General features: G+C 50.6%; 1 long non-coding RNA gene across 1 annotated transcript; it reads right to left on the bottom strand.

Annotated features, from left to right (window-relative positions):
* Nucleotides 1-312: 312 nt before the first annotated feature.
* LOC138918949 (uncharacterized) lies at nt 313-3,146 on the bottom strand. The gene is made up of 2 exons (XR_011428724.1): nt 3,047-3,146; nt 313-2,671 (listed from the first exon to the last, which is right to left on the bottom strand). It is a non-coding gene; the product is annotated as an uncharacterized lncRNA (long non-coding RNA).
* Between the last annotated feature and the right edge of the window lie 5,372 nt (nt 3,147-8,518).

Here is an 8,518-nt window from a genome sequence, read left to right as displayed (position 1 = left end):
CGTCTCCTGCTGACTCGCCAGACGCGGAGCCGTCCAGGCAGCCCCGCGGCGGGACAGTCCGGCTCCTGCGCTTCCTTCGGCGAAGCCCGAGGCGGCAGGCCGGCTCCCGGCTCGCCCTCCGCGCCTGCGCAGTGCTGAGCGCGCGGGACTCAGGCTCCGCGCGGGCCCCGCGCACCCCGCACAGTGTCAAGTTCGAACTGCTGGAACTCCGTGAATCCTGAGTACTGCGATGATTTAGGGACGCTCCTGAAGCTGGTCCTTTAGAAACCGCATGGTTTGTAAACTTGAATTAATAAAAACTAGGGTCAAGAATTTACTGTCAGTTAAACTGTTTATTGGTTCTCTCAATTCCATCTGAATTCCACAGGCTATAGATTGTCGTATACTGGAAAATACTCGGAAGTAGGACCTGGATTCAAATCCTAGGTTTGCCACATATTAGCTGTGTGACTTTGGCCAAGTTACTGTACCTCTCTGAACGTCTGTTTCCTCAACTGCAAAGCGGAATTGATATCATCTTCCACATTAGCAGTAGTGAGTATTAAAAGAGATCATGAATGTGAAAGGTGCCAGTACCGAGTCTGGCCCATAAATACTCATTTCTTTGCCTGTCTCTTCCATTTTTTCCTGCAATTTGAAATGAGCATCATTTCTGGCTAACTAATGTTCTAATATTGGCACCTTTCAGTCTGTGGCTTTGCATACTTTTAGAATGTTATAAATAATTCTCCAAGAAGAATTAGGAATGATTGGGGTACAGACGCTGTGATTTGGATGGCTCAGACACAGCAAGAGGAGCGAAGCCACCTCTGCTGTGACCTCAGAGACGTGGGGGCCATGAGGTGCGGTCTCCTTTTGAAAGGCCCGTGAAAATTCTCCCGGACGAGCCAGGCGGCTCCTGGGCACAGGCGTGGCCCCTGAGCCGGCCCTCTCCGCCGCCGCCTGCTTTCCTACCATGTGTCCCCAGCCTCCACCCTGGGGTTAGATCGAGCTCGGGGCCCAGCCGACTTCTCCCCGACAGACATCCAGCCACAACGATCTTCAGCCTCTCCAGATCTCCCCGTCACAGCCGCGGGTCTTCGTACTTGCTGGTTCCCCCTCGTTCTGTCATTTGCTTGGTCCCAGCAACCCACAAAGAACGAGAATGGGTTTGAGTCCAGCTACACCTCGTACTGGTTGGGTTATTATGGCTAAATTACTTAACCTCTTTTTTTTGAGGAAGATTAGCCCTGAGCTAACATCTGCTGCCAATCCTCCTCTTTTTGCTTAGGAAGACTCGCCCTGAGCTCACATCCGTGCCCATCTTCCTCTACTTTATACGTGGGATGCCTACCACAGCATGGCTTGCCAAGCAGTGCCGTGTCCGCACCCGGGATCCGAACTGGCGAACCTCGGGCCGCCGAAGCGGAATGTGTGCACCCAACCGCTGCGCCACCAGGCCGGCCCTTACTTAGCCTCTTTGAAACTCAATCTTCTCATCTGTAAATGGGGATCCTACACCATTAGGTTGTTGTGAAGATGAATGTGAATAAAATGTATATTGAAGTAGTTTGTAAACTGTAAAGTGCTGAGAAAAAACAATAATTCAAATCCCTCTTAGCAGGTAAACCTTACTTGCACGTAGTAAGTACTCAGAGATCTGTGTTAGGTTACTTATTAATTAAAAATGTTTGCCACGGGAATGCTGTTCAATCCCCCAAACGAATGGTGGGGGTGGGGGGGGTGTCCTGAGCAGTCCTCCAAGGGTCCCGTGGGTCCATGGGTGGTCTCTGAGGGGGTCTGACATTGGGTGCATACTCCCAATGCCCAGGCTCATGCCTTGGAACATCTTCTTCGATCCCCATGCGATAGATATTAACCAAGATTCTCTCACCTCATGTGGGGCAAATGAAGCCACGTCGGGACTAATAATCCAAATGTTAGTTTGTTACCACCATCTGTCACGTAGAACTTAATCCCAGCAAAGCGCCTTCCCCCATACTTTTGGGGAGCCCCTGCGGTGGGTGTCCTACCCCCAGGCGCCAGGCATGCCCTTCCCTGCCCTGCCGTCTCACCCACGCAAAGCGTCCTCCTCTCCCGTATGCTCACTGGGGGGGTCCCAGCACAGCGACCCTGTACCGCAGCATCTTATAGAGTATTCAGCAAACACTTCTTTTAGCTCTTAGTGACGGCCCTGCCCAGGAATCGGACAAGGACTCCACATGAGGGAGTGCCAAGGATAGATTCAGCCACCGTCACCACAGTGTGCCCAAGGCTGCTCCTTTCTCCCACACGGACACTTGGCCACTTGGTGAGCTCACGTGCTTGGCTCCTCGCAGCTCGTCAAGAGAGGCAGGCTCCCCGACCCCTGGGGGTCCCCGCAGCTCCCCAGACACGGCCAAATCCTAGTGCAGGCTCCAGCTTGCACCCTCCCGCTCTACAGATGAAGATACGCAGGCTCAGAGGGTCAAATAACTTATCCTACGTCATGAGACCAGCAGGCGGCAGAGAGGAGAGCCAAACCAGAGCAAAGTCCAAATCCTGTGTTCTTTCTGATCCAAATCCCAGATCAAAGTGGCAGTGACACGTTGTTCTGACCCTGGCTCCATTCGGGAGGGCACGCTGTGCTGCTCACTGTTTGCTCTACAAGCTGTTCTCCTCCCCAGGGGCTTCAGGCTCTTTCTGCTTGTTTCTATTGGGAGTTACGGTTTAGGCATAAAAAATTGGGAATTTCAAGCCATTTCACCTTCCTTCCCATCCCCAGCTGCCCTCCCAACAGACCTACAATTTATCTAGTGATATTTGGCTCATGGTTAAAAGCACCATGGTGCTTATACAGATGACAGAACAAGCAAGTCTTGGCCACAGCTAAGGGCCACCTTAGCCAGTGTTAGTAGATCTGAGACAAACACAAATGCCTTGCCTCGGTTCCCAAAGCCCTAGAACCGGCTGCCCTACCCCTGCCCTCTGCTCCAGCCTAAAGGCCCTCACCCTGAGTTCTCTTCATTCTGTCCCCAGCTGTAGGCTGCTGTCCAGTGGGATGGGGTCTGTGCCCCCATGTACTCACCCCAACATAGCTGTCTGTCCCAGTCCATTCCAGTGACCTGACGTCTGCCCCTCTTCCTCATCGACTCTCCAGTTTCCAGTGGGGGCTCCCCAGCCTGGCCCCAGCCCTCTTGGCAGGGCCTTGACCTTCCATCTGGCCAAGCTCTCGTTAGGGAGCTGGATGCCCTCCTCCCCCTGCTGCTGCCAGGGGGCCTGCCAACACCTAACAAACCTTCTCCTCACCTCCAAAGTAAATGTCCCCAAGACTCTGGCTGGACCAGCTCCACTCTCCAGATGACAAAACTCTCTGGGGAGGGAGGGGATGCACACCAGCCAGTCTTGGCCTGACCTGGCCACTTCCCAGGAACTCTGGAGTCAGGTGGCTGGCCACTGTCTTTTGTGGGCTCCTCATGCACCACCAGCCATGGTTCTCAGGTGCTCAGGTAACTGGGATGGTTTGGGGGAGCTGAGTCTGCAGCCTGGATTTCCTTAAAGTCCCTCTTTTATACCACATACCCCCACCTCACACTCCCTGTCCTTTCTTTCTTTTTCTCCATCGCACTTATCACCATTTTGACATAGTATGTGTCCCCATCCTCTCCTCTAGAAGTAAGCACCCTGAGATTTTGGTCTGATTTGCCTGAGCAGCATCTGGCCCACAGTTGGTGCTCAATAGCTACCTGTGAATGGATGACTGGAATGCGCCTGGCCTTGGCAGGCACCGCCAGAGCACACATACAGAGGTGCTGGGAAGACCAGGACCTCTCATTTCTCAGCTCTCAGAGCCCAGCTGCCTCAGGGCTGCCACAGAGGATTTCCAAACCTCCTCCATCTTAGCCAGGGCCCTTAAATGCCTACAAGTGCTTCCCATACTGCGCTGGCACTGTGGGAGATGCAAAGCCTGCAGGTGACTTTACTTCCGTGAGCTCTGAGCCATCCACCCTGCTGATGAAGAGACTGTTCCCTTCTGAGCCGCAGCCCGCCCGCACTCCATAGCGAACTCTGTGTTACCTGCTCCCTCCTTGCCAGACACAGGCCTGTCTCACTACCTTCACATCCCCACTGCCCAGCACAGTGCAGAGACGCCACAAAGGGTGTGACAAATGCCTGACGAATAAATGAATGTCTGGACTCTACATGAGAAAGGCAGCCCCTACTGAGTTAATCATGTGACTCAAACGCCAGGGCATGATGAGTTTATTTCTCCTGATTGTGATTAATGACTTTTTTCCGAAGGGTTTTTCAATTCTGAGAGCTGTTTTATATATCATAAATTTTAAGATATCCCTTATGGAATAATACTTTTTCAAAAAGACACAGCATAAATTTTGGAGTAAAATTGATGATTATGTTTCCTTTCCCTAGACTTAAATATCTCCTTTTACTTAGAGTTTATTTTTTAAAAACATTTTGTGGAGTATTTTATGATATTAAAAATAAAAGTCTGTGGAGAAAAGCCGAGGCTGCCTTTACTATCTCTCCTGGGATAATTAAACTTTTTATTTATTACAAAAAGCTTTTTTTTTTTTACAGGTAATAACTAATTCAGGTTCTCTTGGATTTAGGAGATGTGGATGTACTTTAAAAAGAGGAAATAATAAATAATACGTGGAGAAAAAGTAACACACATCCACAAGAGGAGAGACCAAACATTTTCTAAATGGAACTATTTATGGATTGCACTACGCTTTAAACCAGACTGTACATTTAGTTGATTATATTCCTCAAATTCAATAATTAAAATTAATGTAATCAGTGTGGTAGGAAAATCTAGGAGGAGAAAAATTCTGTGTTGAGTTATGATTTTCAAATTAGTTATCTACACTAATGAATTTGCAGGTAAGTGCTGTGGTGCCAGTTCATTTCACACTATGGAGACACTCCACTCACCCCTGAGAGAGGTGGGACGGTGACAACAGAAGGCAGCAGTGTGTCCTTCTGTCGTGCCTGCCTGCCCAGCAGCCACTACCCCACTTTCTGCTAACAGCATCCTGATTTTCCTCGGAGACCCCACTGTTTCCTCCCCACTCTCAGTTCATGAGGTTAGAAATAGTCATGTGCCCCAGGCTTGGCTTCTCAGGGACTGGTTCAGAGATGGATCCGTGAGTAAGCCTGGGCCCCTGACAACTAGACCTGGGACTGTTGCTGGCACTATTGAGAAAGACATGCGTTGCCCTTTGGGATTACTCATCTCGGAGCTGCTGCCCGAGAGTGCAGCCAACAGAGAGGAAAGCAGACGGGTGGCAAACGCAACTCACACTGCAACTTGGATGTATCAATAAAGTGTAATTTCTCTAGTTTACCCATAATCAATCCGACCCTCCACTGGTTAGTAGCGGGGGAAACTACTTTAAATCTTGGTCCAATCCAATAATTCCATTACCCACTTTGAGAGCGTGCTCAGTTTCTCAGATGGCATCCCCTTTCTCTCGCTCCACCAATAACGATGATGGTGTCTGGCTCACATTCACCAGTACACACCACAGTGACTGATCTGGTTGATAAAATACTCAAATATGCCTAAAGTCATTGGTAAATAGGTGCTACCCTGTGTTCCCTGAGCATCTCCCACTGACCCTTCCCTGAGACTTTTCCCCAAGCTCCCCACAATCCATCAACAAAAGGGTTAATGCTGAACACAGCAGGGATCTCCACTCAGAGGCCAGTGCCTGGGCCTGTAAGGACTTTTAAATGTTGTGATCATCATCCCTGAGGGGTGTAACATGTGGAGGTAGAAAGGTGGCATGTGGCTTCTGTGTCCTCACGGTGTTGAGAGAAGGGGAACTCCTGCTTGTACTGGTCCTTGGGGATAGCTGCCGGGTGTCTGCCCATGTCAGGGCAATGTCCACTTTTTGCCTGTACAGCGTGTACTGCCAGCCTGTGATGTGGCAGTCTGCGGATGGCGAGCTTGTGGTCCATCCTCTAGGGTGAGGCAATGCTCCCACAGGTGCTCCCTGGCTGACATAGGCTTTTCTCTGCTCTTCCAGGTACTTTTGACTGCTGGCCATGCCTTCCTATCTGTCCTGGTCTCGGGGGTCTACCAGGCACCCAGCCCCACTGAGTCATCTCACTACAGTGGTCACAGACTTGCTGCTACATCGGGGTGGGGTCTAGGCTACATGGGGACCTTGCACAGCTCCGAAGGCCCAGAGTGGCCTCCCCCCATCTGACCAACCCTAGGGTACCCAGGTCTGTCCTCTCATAATTTTGGAGGGGCGGCAGAGGATAAGTGCCTCTCAAGCCTGTGGGTCATTATCACTTTTCCAACACAACAGCTCCTCGTGGGCCTCTTGTCTTGTTCTGCAACTTTGGTCCTCTCACAATCCCCCCTTTCTCTCTGTCTAGACCTCTCATACATAAAACCCAAAGTTTCGTCTACAAAACCCAGTCCTCGATCTTCTAAAGAGGAAGGTGATGGAATGTAGAGGACCTCTTCTCAAGGCGAGAGCCGGGATTATATGGCTATTAATCTAACTCTACTTCAGAACATTAGAGCTGAATGCTGCTTTTCCTTTCTCTCTGCATATCTTCTGGAAAGAATCTTCATCTCTCCTGGGGCAGATGAATGGCTTGAATAGACTGAGTTCAAAAGAGAAACAAACTCAAGCAAAAGAGAAAAGTATACTGATAATTTCAAAACATTTTCCGTGTTATTCCTGACAACATCTTTTAAGCACCTGAAACCTAACCGTGTCTAAAGCCAGCCTACCCAGTTTAGCAAACGGGAGGATTCCATTTTCGGTTTAGCTGGTTACAGCTGGGTTTCAGTCACTTGGTACCTGCAGTCCAGACTGACATGGTAATAACAGCATCTATGTCACATTATTTGTGTGGCATGGGGCACAGCTCCACACGCAGATGGGGCTGACTAAACGCATTTGACAGATTGCTGCCGCGACTAGATCCTCACACGGATGATGCTCGTTTTGAAGGGCTCCCCAAGTCTATTCCTAAGCCTTGCAAGTGCATTCCTTCCTCTCACGTGGGAGAAGGAAAAGAACGAAGGAAGAGGAAACCTTCCTTTGGGTTATCTGGGTTCCGAATCCTCTCTCCCCCCATTCAGCCCTGTGGAGGAGGCACTGAGACCCCAGCCTGTTCCTCCCTGTCGATCCTTCCTGCTTCTCCTCACCCTGCAGGCAGGTTTCAGTTTCCCACAGTAAAGCAACAATGACGAAAGGCTCACGCAGGCTCCCCAGCTGTGACTTCCCCTTCTCTGCCCCGCCAGCTGTCCTGAAGCCATGGGCTGTGCCCATGGCCCCTGCCGCTCCTCTTCCGGGACCCGCTCTATTTGCTTCTAAGCCATTGTGACTTAGTTTCTGCTCTCATGACCCCACCGAAACTGGGGTCACACAAGTCATCAATGACTTCCTTAGGGTCAAATTCAAGGGGCACATTCCAGCACTCATGTGCTGGACATCTCTGTGACATTTCCCACTCCTGACCACTTCCTCACCCTCGAGAATCTCTTCATTTGGATGGCTTGATGCCACTTTTTTTTCTGTTTTTCTACCCAGTTTTCTGCCCCCTCCCCAGGATCCCTATTTGATCCTTAGACGCTGGTATCTGCCAGATTTCCGTTCTCCTCTATCGCTTGGTCTTCTCATTCTGCCCAGTCTCTCTGAGCCATCTCAGCCCGCCCAGCTTCAGTGACCACCTCCACATTGACCATTCCCAATGGGCACCTTCAGGCCTCTCTCCTGCGCTTGGCACCCATGTTCCAAGCCTCCTGGTCGTCTTCCCTGGAAGTCCCACGGGCACATACAAAATATGTTCAAACACACTATCTTCCTCTCAGACCAGTTGCTATTCTTCTACTCACTATCATAGTAAATGGTCTCACATCTGTGAAGCCGCACAAAGAAACTGGGAGTCCTCCTGGATCCTCTCTCCTTTCCCCTCTCCCTGTGTACTGAGACAGAACCTTGCACCCGGCAGTATATAATCTATCCCCCAAAGCAGTATGTGTGAATGGATGAGTGAACCACGGGGACACAGAAAACCAGGGCTCTAAGGGAGTCTGAAACTTGATGTCATTTCACCTTTTATGGTTTTCACTGCTTCTTCATTAACATGAGGGAGTTGTCCCAAACGATCTTCAACTCTGATGATCTGTGATTCCAGACTACTCCGGTCTGATACCTTAGGCGCATACCCATCATGCCTTCTGAGCCACTTAACCTCGATGCTGCTCCGTCTTGTGCCTGTCCTGCCTAGGAAAAGAGGACAGCCACCCGTGTGATAAACGGGACCTCAAACATAAATTATACCACCTTGCAGAACACATTTCACCCTGATAAAACGTCCTGAGGTACTCTGCAGCCACCGTGAGAGATGGGAGGGGAGGAAGCGGGGGGGGGGGGGGGGGGGGGGGGGGGCGGTGAGGAGCCGCCAGAGGAAAGATAAACAGAGGCCATTTCCTCCTTTCCCTGTCGTGCCAGGCCATGTCACCCTGCATGAGTGTCCCGAGTGCTGCACACGGGAAAGTACCTTCCCT

The sequence above is a fragment of the Equus caballus genome, chromosome 19 (assembly GCF_041296265.1).
Source record: "Equus caballus isolate H_3958 breed thoroughbred chromosome 19, TB-T2T, whole genome shotgun sequence".
In the NCBI taxonomy this organism is placed as follows: Eukaryota; Metazoa; Chordata; class Mammalia; order Perissodactyla; family Equidae; genus Equus; species Equus caballus.
Note: the sequence above shows the minus strand (reverse complement) of the source record. Positions and strands in the feature narration are given on the sequence as shown.